At 49.6% G+C, this 15,988-nt stretch overlaps 1 protein-coding gene across 3 annotated transcripts in view; it reads left to right on the top strand.

Moving 5' to 3' along the window:
* The window catches only part of RAMP2 (receptor activity modifying protein 2), an 893,533-nt gene that overhangs the window by 788,831 nt on the left and 88,714 nt on the right, over positions 1–15,988 (top strand). The window lies entirely within an intron of this gene.

Below are 15,988 nucleotides of genomic sequence, written 5' to 3'. Positions count from 1 at the left end.
ACACGCGGCTATAATGAATTGTCGGCTCTGACAATTCTGACAGGATTAATTCATAAAACAAACAAAAAAATGTGTAGGGGTTCCCCCAAACTAAATTACCAGGCCCTTCAGGTCTGGAATGGATATTAAGGGGAAACCCGCCGTAAAAAAAAAAAAAAAAAAAGACGTGCGGTTCCCGGCAAATAACCATTCCAGGCCCTTCAGGTCTGGTGTGGATTTTAAGGGGAACTCCACCCCAAATTTAAAAAAAAAATGGCGTGGAGTCCCCCTAAAAATCCACACCAGACCCTTATCCGAGCACGTTGACCTGGCCGCCGCAGAAAAGAGGGGGGGACAGAGTGCGGCCCCCCCCCTCCCCTGAACCGCACCAGGCCACATGCCCTCAACATGGGGAGGATGTCCCCATGTTGATGGGGACAAGGGCCTCATCCCCACAACCCTTGCCCGGTGGTTGTGGGGGTCTGCGGGCAGGGGGCTTATCAGAATCTGGAAGACCCCTTTAACAAAGGGGACCCCCAGATCCTGGCCCCCCCCAATGTGAAATGGTAATGGGGTACATTGTACCTCTACCATTTCACCCCAAAAAAAATGTCAAAGTGTTAAAAATGACAGTAGCCGGTTTTTGACAAATCTTTTAATAAAATCTTCTTTTCTTCTTCCATTAGGGTTTCTTCCGCTGCTTCTTTCTTGGGTCTTCTCGTCTACATCTTGCCCGACGTCTTCTTCTATCTTCTCCGTCCGTCCTTCAGCCTCCTCGTCTGCCCGGTGTCTTCTCCTATCTTCTTCTCCTTCAGCCTCCTTGTCTGCCCAGTGTCTTCTCCTGTCTTCTCCGTCCTTCAGCCTTGTCGTCTGCCCGGTGTCTTCTCCTATGTTCTTCTCCTTCCGTCGGCCTCCTCGTCCGCATCTTGTGTGTTCTCCTGTCTTCTTCTCTGTCCGCCAGCGCTTGAATTTGAATTGGCCGCCGTGTTCCGCTCCTGGGACCCGCCCCCCTCTGACGCCACAAGTAAACTCCTTAGAAGGTCATGTGCGTCAGAGGGGGGTGGGGTCACAGAGCGTCACACGGCGGGGGAATTCGATTTGAAGCACGACGTCCGGAGAAGAAAAACCCACCGCAGCTTCCAATTGAAGTTCCCGCCGTGTCACACTCATGTGACCCGCCCCCCTCTGACGCACATATGCCACACGCGGACTTTCAGATGAGTTAACCTGTGGCGTCAGAGGGGGCGGGTCCCAGGAGCGGGAACACGGCGGGATCTTCAATTTCAAGCGCAGCACCCAGAAGATCAAGAAGATGCGGGACGAGAAGGTCGACGGACAGAGAAGAAGATGGGAGAAGACGGCAAGACGGCAAGATGTGGACGAGAAGACCCAAGAAAGAAGCAGAGGAAGAAACCCGAATGAAAGAAGAAGAAGGAACCGCGGAAAGAAGATTTTATTAAAGGAATTGTCAAAAACCGGCTAATGTCATTTTTCACACTTTTGTCACTTTTTTTTGTAAAATGGTAGGGGTACAATGTACCCCATTACCATTTCACACAGGGGGGGGCCGGGATCTGGGGTTCCCCTTTGTTAAAGGGGTCTTCCAGATTCTGATAAGCCCCCTGCCCGCAGACCCCCACAACCACCGGGCAAGGGTTGTGGGGATGAGGCCCTTTTCCCCATCAACATGGGGACATCCTCCCCATGTTGAGGGCATGTGGCCTGGTGCGGTTCAGGAGAGGGGGGGGGCCGCACTCTGTCCCCCCCTCTTTTCTGCGGCCGGCCAGGTTAACGTGCTCGGATAAGGGTCTGGTGTGGATTTTTAGGGGGACTCCACGGCATTTTTTTTTTAATTTGGGGTGGAGTTCCCCTTAAAATCCACACCAGACCTGAAGGGCCTGGTATGGATATTTGGGGGGACCCCACGCCATTTTTTTGGGGGGTTTTGACGGCGGGGTTCCCCTTAATATCCATTCCAGACCTGAAGGGCCTGGTAATTTAATTTGGGGGGACCCCCATACATTTTTTTTTTTTTTTTTTTTGTTTTAATGAGCAATGACTGTAATCTTTATAGCCACGAGTACTTTAAACTTACTTTTTTTTCACTTCAGAAATGACATCTTGTACAGGGACAGTTCTAAGCACGGGAAACATGCGTGTAAACCCCCTCCCCCCTGTATGAAATTTAAAGGAATATTTCACTTTTATTATTTCACTTTAACCACTTGTAAACATCCCTTGTAATAGGACTAGTGTGTGACAGGTCCTCTTTATGGAGAGAGGCGGGGTCAATAAGGCTGGAAAGCATGGTATTGGAGAAAAAAAAAGATCTCATGCTTTCAGCTGCAATCATGTTCGTTCAGCACAGTGGTGTAGTGTATAGCACTTTGACCTAGCAGCAAAAGGGTCGCTGGTTCGAATCCCGCCCGTGACACCATCTGCATGGAGTTTTCATGTTCTCCCTGTGCCTGCGTGGGTTTCCTCCCACACTATATAAACATGCTGTAAATCGGATCCGGTCTAAATAAGCCCTAATATGCAGTAGTATATTTAGGTTTTGTGCTGCCCTAGGCCTGACTACATATCTGCACCTCCTAATAGAAAAATGACCCACCCCTTCCTGTCAAAGCCACACCCTGTTTTTGTATCACCCGCCCAGGAATTTTCAGGGCACACACACACACTAGTTCTGGGGGGGGGAGGGGGATACTGGGGGGGGGGGGGTTACTGGGGGGGGGTTACTGCCCCGCCTCTGCACTGCCTCCTGGCGTGGTGGCCATCTGTAAACCAGAGGGGCCCCATAATCTTCTATTGCCCGGGGGCCCCATGAGTTGTCAGTCCGCCCCTGGTTCTAGTTTAAGCACAAATTTCATAGAGTTTTATTGAGAGGCCTAAGAAAATATAACCATGCCAATAGGCCAGGATACAGCGTGGCTAATATGTATGAATGTGTGTGTTAGAGCACCCCACCCAATGTTAACTAAAAAATTATTAATTTGCAAATAAGTATTATCTGCTCATTTTTTTGGGGATGTCTGCACCCCTGATAGTGACAACATTTGTGAGGTGTCTTCACCCTTTCTAATTCATTCACTTCCTGTCACATAGCCAAACAGGAAGTGAGGGAAAAACCTTACTAATATCTTTTCTTGGGGACACAGAGATCAATCTAAATAGTTTCCCATTATGTAAATTGCACTCTAGCATTTTGCTGTGTACACCCCAAATTATTAGGGATCTTGGACTTTGGGGTCCATTTACTAAAGGCAAATCCACTTTGCACTACAAGTGCAAAGCAAGGAAGAAAACAAAACAACTTTGCTTCTACAGGATTGGATGTTAAAACCATCAGTGCTTCCTCTCTGATTTTCAGCAACTATGCTTGTACTGCAGAGTGGCTTTGCCTTTACTAAACCCCAAACTAAATAATCATTTGGGGCAGGGATCCTCAAACTACGGCCCTCCAGCTGTTGTAGAACTACACATCCCATGAGGCCTTGTAATGCACTGACATTCACAGACATGACTAGGCATGATGGGAATTGTAGTTCCTGAACCAACTGGAGGGCCGTAGTTTGAAGACCCATGATTTGGGTGTACACAGCAGTGCTGGAGTGCAATTTGCTTAATGGGGACACTAGTTAGATTGACCTGTGTCCCCAAGAAATGACACTGGTAGGGTTTTAACCTCACTTCCTGTTCAGCTGTGTGACAGGAAGTGAAGCCAATTTTAAGAAAAGGGACACAAAGCTCAACCCAAAAAAAAAAAACACAAAGCAGGGGTTCTAACACTCACTTGGCTTCCCTCAAACACCCACAATTTGAATAGGATTGCCTTGCGCTAGATTTAGGCACAGTGCTGTAAATCAGCACGTCAAGCCTGTCCACCAATAGCAAACCCCCCCCCCCCCACACAGGCCATGTTTGCAGGTTTTCCTTCATCTTGCACATGTGCTTTAAAAGACAGTCTGGACAGCAATTCTTGATAAGAGAAATCCACAAAACATGTCCTGTCGGGGGTACTTGAGGGCTGAGGACCACTGCAGAAAAAAGAAAATACTTACCACTTTGTCTTTAATTTCCTCGAGATTAAACATGGCAAACATTTCATGATTACACACCAGGAAAGAAGCTTAGACAAAAATCACACATAATTTGTTAGGCCCAAACCGATTTCAGCTGCAGCTGTCAACATATGTAGCATGAAAAAGTAACAAAAAAGACAAACTTAAAAATGTTAAAGTAATTTTTATTGGTCAACAAAACAAGGAAAGCAAAAAAAGACAAACAAACACAAACAAAAATACATTTCAAAAATCTAAATAACCATAGCTTTAACATCTTCACACATTTTTCATAAAATAAGGCCACATAGACAAATACATCAAAGTGAACATCATTTAAAAATAAACCAAAACCATTGGCAAAATAAAACAAAAACCATGCAACAAACTACATTTGTGTTTAGCAACAGCATTTCTGCCAGCCTGCCCCTTCTGAGGGCAGCTGAGGAATGATCGATCCCTGCTTTTTATAACAGTGCTAGTAATGAAGCAATTGAAATCACATGAACAAATTGCAGTCTCTAGTTTGGGTGAGCTTGTAATTGCGCACACCTGGTATTACCCCAAACCACGCTCTATGAGCATCCAAGTGTTTTTCACCTTTTAAAAAGAAAGGATAATTTTTTTTCTAAGTGTTTGAGCATGCTCAGTTCATCACACATGTAGGAACCAAGCTGCAATGGCATGAGAGCTTTTTTTTTTTTCCCTGATCTGATGCTTTCCAGCCTGAAGGGGAGGTGTTAAAGACAGAAGTAAACACGCACATTTAATAATCTACAATCTACCCACATATGTAAACACCATTCAAACCACACATGTGAGTTAGTGACGCGTGCGTTAGAGCGAGAGTAATACTTTTAGCACTAGACTTTCTCTGTAGCTATAAACTGGTAACCTGAGAAAAAAAAAAAAGGTCGCCTATGGGGATTTTTTTAAGTAATGAAATTTGGCCCCATTGCAGGAGTGTTTTCAATAGTAAAGCGTGACATGTAAGGTATCTATTTGCTCGGTGTAACATCATCTTTCACATTATCACCAAAAATTGGGCTAACTTTAGTGATTTGTGAATTTTTAACCACTTGAGCCCCGGACCATATTGCTGGTCAATGACCGGGCCAGTTTTTGTGATTCGGCACCGTGTCGCTTTAACTGACAATTGCGCAGTCATGCGACGTGGCTGCCAAAAAAAATTGGCAACCTTTTTTTTTCCCCACAAAGAGAGCTTTATTTTGGTGGTATTTGATCACCTCTGCGTTTTTTTAATTTTTCGAGCTATAACCAAAAATAGAGCGACAATTTAAAAAACCAAAAAGAGTAATTTTGACTTTTTGCTATAATAAATATCCCCTAAAATATATATTCTAAAAAATAAATAAATCCCTCAGTTTAGGCCGATACATATTCTACATCTTTTTGGTTCCCAAAAACTCGCAATTAGCGTTTATTGATTGGTTTTGGCAAAAGTCTCCAAAATATGGCATTTTTGTTGTATTTTTTATTTAACAAGTTATTGCGGCGATCAGCGATTTTTATCGGTACTGCGACATTATGGCGGACACATCGGACACTTTTTTGGAACCATTGGCATTTTTCTAGCGATCAGTTCTCTAAAAATGCATTGCTTACTCTAAAAATGCCACTGGCAGGGAAGGGGTTAACACTAGGTGCGAGGGAGGGGTTAAATATGTTCCCTGGGTGTGTTCTAACTGAAGGGGGGGGACTGACATGGGTAAATGACAGATCGCTGTTCATGAAGGGGAACTCCAGACCAAAAAAAAAAGTCTGGTGCCACACCCGCGGTAATTGATTGGGGAGTGGACGTGCTGCAGGAGTGCTCTCTGACTTCCAGGAGCTATGGAGGCTGTAAGCCCAGGGGTTGGCCCTAGTCCCCAGCCTGTGCCTAGGATCATACCAGCGGTGAGGTCTGATGCAATTTCGGCAGCAGTGGAGAGTTTGAAACCTAATGATGTGGATATTCTCTTCCTGGAGGCCCAGGGGAGGACTAGTTGGCAGAGACCCGGGCCAGCAGAGAGGCCTGAACAGACTGAGGACCGTATCCTGTTTGTCCATGAAGCCATGGACAGGATCGTGACCTATCTGGAGATGGTGCATAGCGAATTGGCCCGGCTGAGGACTGCAAGGGATTTGGTCGGTCAAAGCAGACGGAGGGGGTACCGGCAGAGTATTTTGACGCTCAAGGCGACCCTCAGTGAACATGTTGCAGTGATGAACAGTGTGTCTAGTGCGGCTGATACAAGTTTCCCTGCATTGGAGGAATGGTTTCACCGTTTGGCGGTTGCTAGTCGCAAAGGTAGCCAAGCTGTTCGTCGTTCCCAACCTGGAGTGTCAACTTCTCTTCAACCAGCAGGGGGCGCACAGTCCGGAGGTCTGGCCGGAGCTCCCGCGATCGCCGCGGAACCGGAAGTAGCGGGTCCGATGGCCGCCGAGGATGCAGTGGAGTGTGCGATGGAAGTCGGAGCTACGGAGGACAATGCTATGACGGGTGGAGCCGCGAGCGGGAGCGGGACTATTGCTGTGGATACCGCAGGAGGTGAGATACCCGTTGCTGCCTTTGTTATGGACTCTCAGGGTGGAGGTGAGGTGGCTGCTGGAGTGCCGCTGCCCATGATTGGACTGCCTCAGGCTGGTGATGTGTCTACTGCTGTTCCCCCCCCTGATCCACCGGCCTCTGTGTCCCCAGCCTTGACACCCCAGGCTGTGGCAATGACCCCCCAGCGGGCTGAGTGGGGTGGCTGTGAACTGGGTGTTACATCTTGCTCGGATTTCACTATAAACTCCATTAGGCTGCTGGAGGGAGAGCCAGACAGAATGGATCAGAGCGCTGTTATCCAGGACATTGTTTTGCCCCTAGGGGCCTCAGAGGGTCTAGGTCAACCCCAAATGGGTCAAATAGGTGGTGCAGGGACCCCTCTGGTGGTCAGTATTTCTACCGAGGGTACTCCTGGCAATGATGCTTCTGCTGAGCCTGCTGAACCTATGATCCCGGGGGATGACCAGAGTACAGTTATGAATATGTCAGTTATGGAAAATGTTATATTGAATGCTGGTCATCCCAAATGGGTCAATCTGGTGGTGCAGGGACCCCTCTGGTGGTTAACACTTTTACTGAGGGTACTCCTGGCAATGATGCTCCTGCTGAGCCTGCTGAACCTGTGATCCCCGGGAATGACCAGAGTACTGTTATGTCATCAAATGCGGTTATAAGGAATGCTATAGGATGTGCTATTGGTAATAATGTGGTGAATGCTGTGGTGTCCCCTGTTTCCCCAGTTGTTCCTGTCCCCCTCCCTAGAAGAAGGAACCCCCCGGGTTCACTCTCTGGTCCCTCCCCCCCCTGTTTCCCCCCCTCCTCCTGGTTCCCCCCTTGCCCCCTCCTTGTCCCCCCCCTCACATCAGTGGGTCCCAGGAAGCAGGGGTGATGGCCGCTTTAAAAGCTGGCAGATCCTTTGCTGATGTCACTGGTGGTCGGGTACAGCTTGGGCGCTTTTATGATGCCCATGGCACCATGACCTTCAGGGGCTCGGTGCCAGCTGCCACTAGGGTGGCGGGTATTGAGAGGAAGAGGCGCAATGTGGTTCAGTTGCGGTGGCAGGGAGATCCTGGTCGTGCTCCGGGGAGGGATGCAGTGGTGGATATGGTGCTGGCGCTCGGTTTCGAGGCGCCGGATATTTTTGCCATTATCCACCCTGCAGGCTCCCCGGAGTATGACGTGAGCTTCACCACTCCTGTGTTAATGGAGAGTTTTATTTCCAAGCGGGAGGTGGTGAGGACTCAGGTAGCATGGAAGCCATTCAAATTGATCTCTCTGTCTAGGCAAGAGGAGATAAAGAAGGTTACGATTCTGGTCAGAAATGAATCTATACCTGTTGAAGATATTGTCACCTGGTTGGGGCGTTATGGCCAAATAGTGTCCCCACCAAAAAAGGACTTGGACTCTAAGGGTATTTGGACGGGAGGCTGGTCTGTCCCAGTGAAACTCAAACGTGCAGGCCTGTCTGTAACCCACATACCATCGTCAGGGTATATTGGGAGGGACAGGATCTTGGCTTTTTACATGGGACAGCCGAAACTCTGTTTCAAATGTAGTAGTCCTTTGCACTTAAGTGCAAGCTGTAAGATGTCTCGCTGCTCAAAGTGTAACGAGGTGGGGCACCTGGCGGATGGGTGCAATAAGATACAATGCAATCTGTGTGGGGTGTTGGGACACACTTTCAGTCGTTGCCCTGCGGCTTTTCGGACGCCTGATGCGTCTGGAGGGTCTGGTGGGCCTGTGCCTCCAACCACTGTACCAACTGTTTCCCTTCCCCCACTTCAGCTTGCCGGTGCTTTGCCAGTTCAAGCCCAGATGTTTGTGATAGGCTCCAGAGATTTGGAGTCTTCATCAGACAAGGGAGTGACTCCAAAGCCTGGTTGTTCCAGGGATTCTCTCCCTAAACAGGATCCTATTAAAAAAGTGTCCCAGAAGGGTAAAATAAGATTGGTTCAGGAGCCTGGGGAGGTGTGGCGTCCTCCACAAAATCAGGATTCGCAACCCATCCCTACTTGGACCCAAGTTGGGGTGGATGTGGACGTTGGCCAACTTTCGGAGTCTGACTCCCCAGATGCTGCCCCGATTCGTAAAGGGAGAAGGAGGAAAAAAGCAGTTAAAAAAGCTTCCCAGTCTGAAGTAAAACCATCTGCCCAACCACCTACCCAACCACCTACCCAGCCACTTGCCCAATCTCCTATCCAGCCAGATAAAATGAGCAAGGGCAATATGTGGGTGACTGTGGGTAAGAAAGGCTCTAAGCCTACTGTGTTACCAAGCTCCGGTTCTGGTCCTGGCCCAGGCGTTGTTCCCCCAAGTCCAGGGGCTGGGGTGCCTAGTGGTACTCAGGCCCATGCATCCCTTGTAATACCTGTGCAAAATATGTTTGCAGCCCTGGATCCCGTGGGGGATCCCGGTGAGGGGATGGATACTGGGGTGAGTGTTGGAAATTAATAAATAGAATTGAAGAAAAAAAAAAAAAAAAAGAGGAAAAATTTAAAAATATATAATATTTTTCTTGCATATGTTAAATGTGTTATAAGTTTGTCTTTTGAAAGTTAGTAGTATTGTGTTGGTGTTAATATATTGAGTAGTGATCAGTGTTATAATATTGTAAAGATGGATTATGTCATTTTGTGTTTATGGCCAAATGTGGCATGTTTTTGTATATCTGTTTCTTTTGGAATGTATGGTAGCAGTCTTTTAATAAAAATTTCCAGACCAAAAAAAATAAAAATGTGGGTTCCCCTTCAGGTGCATACCAGGCTCTTAGGCTTGGTCTGGAACATAAGGGGTTAAACCCGCGCCGAAAACCAGCGTGGGGTTCCCCCCAAGATCCAAACCAAGCCCTCATCCCAGGCACGCAGTCTGGCCGGACAGGAATGGGGGCGGGGACGAGCGAGCGCCCCCCCCCTCCTGAGCCGTACCAGACCACATGCCCTCAACATGGGGTAGTGTGTGCTGTGGGGGAGGGGGGCACTGCCCCCCCCACCCCAAAGCACTCTTGTCCCCATGTCGATAGGGACAAGAGCCTCTTCCCGACAACCCTGGCCGTTGGTTGTCGGGGTATGCGGGCGGAGGGCTTATCAGAATCTGAGAGGCCCCTTTAATAAAGGGGCCCCCAGATTCCGGCCCCCCACCCTATGTGAATGAGTATGGGGTACATTGTACCCCTACCCATTCACCTGGGGGGAAAAAAATGGAAAAAAATAATACACCACACAAATTTAAAAATTAATTTATTAGTCAGCCGGGGGTCTTCTGCCGGGGCCCCCCACCACCACCCCATTAGGCCCCGGGCTTCGCCATCTTCTGCCGGAACCCCCTTCACCAGTGAGGCTTCTGCCTTTGGGGGAGGGTCCCGGGCTTCTACGAAGGTTTCTGCGGGGGGGGTGCACTGGCACCCCACTCCCGTCTTCAGCGCCGTAATTCACCGGGACCCCCTTCACCAGTGAGGCTCCTGCCTTTGGGGGAGGGTCCCGGGCTTCTACGACGGTTTCTGCGGGGGGGTGCACTGGCACCCCACCCCCGTCTTCAGCGCCGTAATTCACCGGGACCCCCTTCAGGTGAGGCTCCTGCCTTTGGGCTTCTACGACGGTTTATGCGGGGGGGGTGCACAGTCTTCAGCGCCATAATTCACCGGGCTTCTACGGTGTTTTCCGCCGGGGGGCGACACCTGCGGGCTTCTGCGATGCCTTCCGCTTCTGCCTGTCTCCTCCGCGGAGCACAGGGCTTGTCTGCGCTGTCCTCTCCCTTCTCTTCCATTCGATGTTGGCACGACGAGGTCCGGCGCTGGAATGCCGTCTGAGCAGCGGGCATGGACTTATATAGGGCAATGCCACCATGTGACCTCAACCCATGTGACATCACATTCCCATCATGCCCAGGGAATGTGATGTCACATTTGTTGAGGTCACATGGTGGCATTACCCTATATAAGTCCATGCCCGCCGCTGACACGGCATGTCAGCGCGGAACCTCGTCGTGTCAACATCCAATGGAAGAGAAGGAAGAAGACAGCGCAGACAAGCCCTGTGCTCCCGGAGGAGACAGGCAGAAGAAGGAAGAGAGAAGAAAGAAGACGGAAGAAAGCCCTGGCTCCGCGGGGGAGCCAGGCAGAAGAGGGAGCAGAGAAGACAGAAGAGAAAAGACCGGGGAGTTGGCGCACCCCCGGCAGAAGACCAGGAAGACCGGAACCCTGGCGGAAGGCACCGGAAAGACCGGGGGATAGGCGCCATCCCCCGGCAGAAGACCCCGAAGTCCGGATGCCCTCCCCTAATGTAAAAGAGCTTAAATGGGGTGGGGGCATCCGGCGGAAGGCTCCGGAGAGGACCGAGGGATGGCGCCCTCCCCCGGCAGAAATCACCGAAGCCCAGGGTCCCGGCAGAAGATCGGGAGAGAAGAAACCCCCCCTTGTAAGAGAGCTAAAGAAGAAAGGGGGGGCTCCGGAGCAGATTAATAAAATATTTTATTGTGTGGTGTTTTATTTTACTTTACACTTTCCCCCATGTGAATGGGTAGAGGTACGATGTACCCCATACTCATTCACATAGGGTGGGGGGCCGGCATCTGGGGGCCCCCTTATTAAAGGGAGCTCGCAGATTCCGATTAGCCCCGCCCGCATACCCCGACAACCAATGGCAAGGGTTGTCGGGAAGAGGCTCTTGTCCCTATCGACATGGGGGCAAGAGTGCTGTGGGGTGGGGGGGCAGTGCCCCCCTCCCCCACAGCACACACTCCCCCATGTTGAGGGCATGCGGTCTGGTACGGCTCAGGAGGGGGGGCGCTCGCTCGTCCCCACCCCCATTCCTGTCCGGGCCAGACTGCGTGCTTGGGATGAGGGCTTGGTTTGGATCTGGGGGGGGGACCCCCGCGCCGTATCGGCGCGGGTTTAACCCCTCACATTCCGGACCAAGCCTAAGAGCCTAATGTAGCCCTGAAGGGGGACCCGCGCCGATTTCAAGTTTGAAATTTGGCGCGGAGTTCCCCTTCATGGCTGAAAACAGCTCGGAGATTCCCGTGCTCCGCGTCACGCAGCGCATTCACGGGTACGCCGCTTGGTATTTACCAAGATTTTCACGGCGTACTGACAAGGCGCACGGGAAGCGCCGAAATTTCTCTGTGCGCATGCCCAGTATGCAAATGAACCTCCCGAGGTTCAGGCGCACTGTGCAAGCGTACGGGGATCTGTTTTCAAAAAACACTTTCACTTTCAATTCGGCCCGCCAAACACTTTCAAACACATGTCACTTCACTTCCCCTGCATCCCCCCCACCTCCCCCCCTAATAAACTCCCGCCCAAACCCCCGCAATTTACATTTCAATGTGCCGTGCGCCAGGTCTGTACTGGTGCACAATGCACCCTCTCCTGGGCGCACGGAGCACATTAGTAACTAGGGAAATACACTGCACTAGCAGCGTATTTCTTTAGTAAATGACCAAACGGCTGCTACTCCTGCTTTTACTCCATGAGTCATGGAGTAAAGGCTTGGTAAATCAGCCCCAATGTGTTACTGTTATTAACCCTTGACATCCCTCCAAGGGGCCTCTATGTCCATTTTGCTTGGGGCCCCCAAATTCCTTCAAACGGCCCTGGCACCAAGCAATTGTTTGCTTTGCCTGTCCTGTAGGGACGGGCCTGCTCACACTGCACCTGATCCTCATCTCTAGAGAGGGATTTTTCACCCTCAGAATGCTCATCTGATGAGAGAGCCAGAGCAGATGAAGGGGATCTACCATGTTTTCTGCTATCTTTCAAGGAGGTTGAGATTTATAGTAGCAATCCTTCCTTCTAAGCCATCCAAAGCGACATTTAAAGCGTCCTCAGTGATGTACATAGGAGAAGCTGCAAAATCAGACAGGGGCACATGATCATCCTGTAAGGCTGCTACCAGACTGACAGAGGGGGATGGTAAACTGCAGGCAAGCTCAGAATCCTTAGCCGTAAGCAGGGATTTCCTGGTGCCTCTTTTACTAGCCCCTGTACCTCTTCTGGGGGAAATAGTCCTTACTGCAAAGCAAAGGTACTATCCACAAAAAATGCAATCACTGTGGTGCTATAGTCTTACAATATACAAATATCAGCTCACTGCACAACCTGATGCCGAGTAGCAGTCTTAGGTTTGCCTGGTTCAATTCACAGGGATTTACAGCCCACAGCTCTGTGTCCATCCTGCTTTACAGAAGGCTTCTGGCGTGCTGGGCTTTAATTCAGCCTCTTGGCACCTGCACACAGGTGTGCCATGTCTGTGCACGGGCATGAGCAATCATGGCCCTCCCCCTCTCCATCTGCCTATAGACAGTACAAATAGCATTCCCGATGCACGCCGACCATCATGGCGGCGCCCAAGGTAAAGAGGAAGGGAGAGCAGATCACTGGGGTTTCTTGGGGGACCCCTGTATGCATTTGTAGCAGAGCCTGCAGCGGAGGAGGTGATCTGTGTTTAACTGACCGACTTCACTGAGCGTGTCCTGGATGGCTATGTAAGAATACACCAGGTATGCACTTACTCCCTCTAGTGGTGAAAACCAGGAAAGACATCCTACTCACAGAAGATAATATTAAACATTTAAGGACCAAGCCTGTTTTTCAGATTTGGCATTTACAAGATTAAAAAAAAAATTTTGCTCGAAAATTACTTAAAACCCCCAAACATTATATATATTTTTCCCCTAGGGAATAAAATGGCGAGCATTGCAATAATTTTTGTCACACCGTATTTGCGCAGCGGTCTTACAAGCGCACTTTTTTTGGAAAAAAAACACTTTTTTGTATTAAAAAATAAGACAAAAGTAAAGTTAGCCCAATTATTTTATATATTGTGAAAGATAATGTTACGCCGAGTAAAATGATACCCAACATGTCACGCTTCAAAATTGCACTCGCTCGTGGAATGGCGTCAAACTTTTACCCTTAAAAATCTCCATAGGCGACGTTTAAAAAATTCTATAGGTTGCATCTTTTGAGCTACAGAGGAGGTCTAAGGCTAGAATTATTGCTCTCGCTCTAACAATCGTGGTGATACCTCACTTGTGTGGTTTGAACACAGTTTTCATATGCGTTCCCTACTCACGTATGCGTTCGCTTCTGTGCATGAGCTCGTCAGGACGGGGCGCTTTAAAAAACTATTTTTTTGTTTTATTATTTATTTTTATTTATTTTATTAATTTTTACACAAAAAAATAAAAAATAAAAATGGATCACTTTTATTCCTATTACAAGGAATGTAAACATCCCTTGTAATAGAAAAAAGCATGACAGGTCCTCTTAAATGTGAGATATGGGGTCAAAAAGACCTCAGATCTCATATTTAGACTAAAATGCAAAAAAAATTAAAGTAATAAAATTTGTCATTTGAAAAAATGACAACAAGAAAATATTGCTTTAAGAAGCATGGGCGGAAGTGACGTTTTGACGTCACTTCTTCCCTGCTATGCTATGGGGACGGGTGGGGGCCATCTTGCCCTCACTCGTATACCAGCCGAGCAGGGGAGAGGACTGGATCGCCTCCGCCGCTGCCGACAGCTCCGGATGGCGCGGGAGAGCGGCGGAAGGGGGGCCTGTGACGGTATCGGTATGATATCCCCGTCAAGCATTCCCTCCTCTCCATACAAGAACATCACAGGATCATCCACACATGAGTCAAGACTGAATGCTGGAACCAAGACTGATTTATTGGCAGCTTGCTGCTGGTTATAAATACAGTTTTACAAGCTAAATCCTTAATCAAGGAACAATGGGAGCTCCACCCCCTTTTCACACACTCTGGAGTTTCTCATACAGAATATAGCCAGACAATTCGGAGCCGACCTGAGACACATTTTCTTTAAATAATGACATCAGGGAAGTTAATTACAAGGTGTACAGAACACATTAGCTGGGCAGCCTGGCACCGCATAATGAAGCAATCAGAATACATAACATGAGTCACCTCTAATCACAGTACAGGATTAACATCCCTTTGAAATAAAGAGCTAGCTGCAGACGGGTCATTAACATGTCAATAGCTTGTAACACATGAATCCATTTTACCTCTAACCCACAATTTAACCAAGCAGGGAGAATTACACTGACATATCCTTCACAATGGCCCCCCTTTTTCTCCCTGCTACGGCAAACCCGGTTGGACCTTTCCTGGTCCAGTAGGGTTGACGGGTTCAGAGCTTTCAGTCCGAGGTTAACTCCGTTTGGCGTGACTGACCTCCATTGGCAACTGCTTCCGACTCAAGTATGCCACCGGGTCGTCAGATCACACGCCGGTCAGTCCCCAAGTCTTTGTGTGATCTGCAGAGTCACCAGAAGTCAGTGTGAAGACGGCGAATGGGTCTGTGCGCCGCCGTCTAGGTGTCCCGCTATGAGAGGGGCAGGTTATGGCTCTGAAGTGACAATCACAGGAGATTCATAAAAAGGAAAAGTTATATTTGTTGAAATGCTGTAGCACTGGTGCTCAGAGTCCGGGGGGGGGAAGGGGAATCAGAGCCCCATAAGGTCAGCCACCCCCTGCTCCCTCCACAGCCGCCGGTTCTCCTCTTTGAGCTTCTCCAGCTCCATCTCCAGTTCATGGAGCCTGGGGGGGTCAGCCCGCTGTGACCTCAGGTGGTTGTTCTCCTCCTCCATGCGGCTTATGCACTCCTCCAGCTCTATGTACTCACGGATCAGCTCCTGCTTGCTCATGTCCTGCAGGCTTTCCACGTGGTCCTTCATCATCAGGAACTGGGTGGTGGTGTAAGGGGCCACCGGTGGGCCCTTGGCGAACATCTCGGCCCGCATCTGGGGCGCCCGCTGCGACTCCCTCTCCTCCAGTCGCTTCTTCTCCTCCCAGGTCCGCTGGTTATATGACTTCCAGGACCTCTTCTTCTTGGAGGGTAGCTGGCGGTGCCTCTTTCTGCCCAGCTCCCTCCAAGGCCCCTCCGGCTCATGGCTGTCGCCCATGACCAGCTGACAATGGTGTTCCCTGTTGTCCGTAATAACAGATTGTACCATGAGGGCTTCGTAAGGGGTGCCCAATGGTTCTTCCTGACCCAGCTCCTGGGGATCTCAAGCCGAGTCTACACAGTGGGCTGCTGCTGGTGGGCGGTACCCAGGTTGAGACCAATTTGATCTGGTGTTGTCATTCAGGGGGCAATTCTGCTTGAAGTGACCCAACTGTTTGCACCGGAAGCAGCGTTGTTCGTTGTCCTCCTGGCGTGGATAGCGAGGGCTCGATGTCATCGGTCTGTTAGGAGGTTGGTATCTAGCGGCTGGTGGGTGTGAGGGCACTGTTGGTCGTGGAGGTTGTACCTGTGGTGTGACCTGGTTCGTCTTGCGAGTATCCGCATATTCATCCGCCAACTTAGCGGCCTCTGGTAGAGTCATGGGCCAGCGATCTCTCACCCAGTCTTTGACATCCGTCTGGAT

The sequence above is a fragment of the Rana temporaria genome, chromosome 12, assembly GCF_905171775.1.
Source record: "Rana temporaria chromosome 12, aRanTem1.1, whole genome shotgun sequence".
NCBI classification, from domain to species: Eukaryota; Metazoa; Chordata; class Amphibia; order Anura; family Ranidae; genus Rana; species Rana temporaria.
This window is presented reverse-complemented; position numbering and strand designations above follow the sequence as displayed.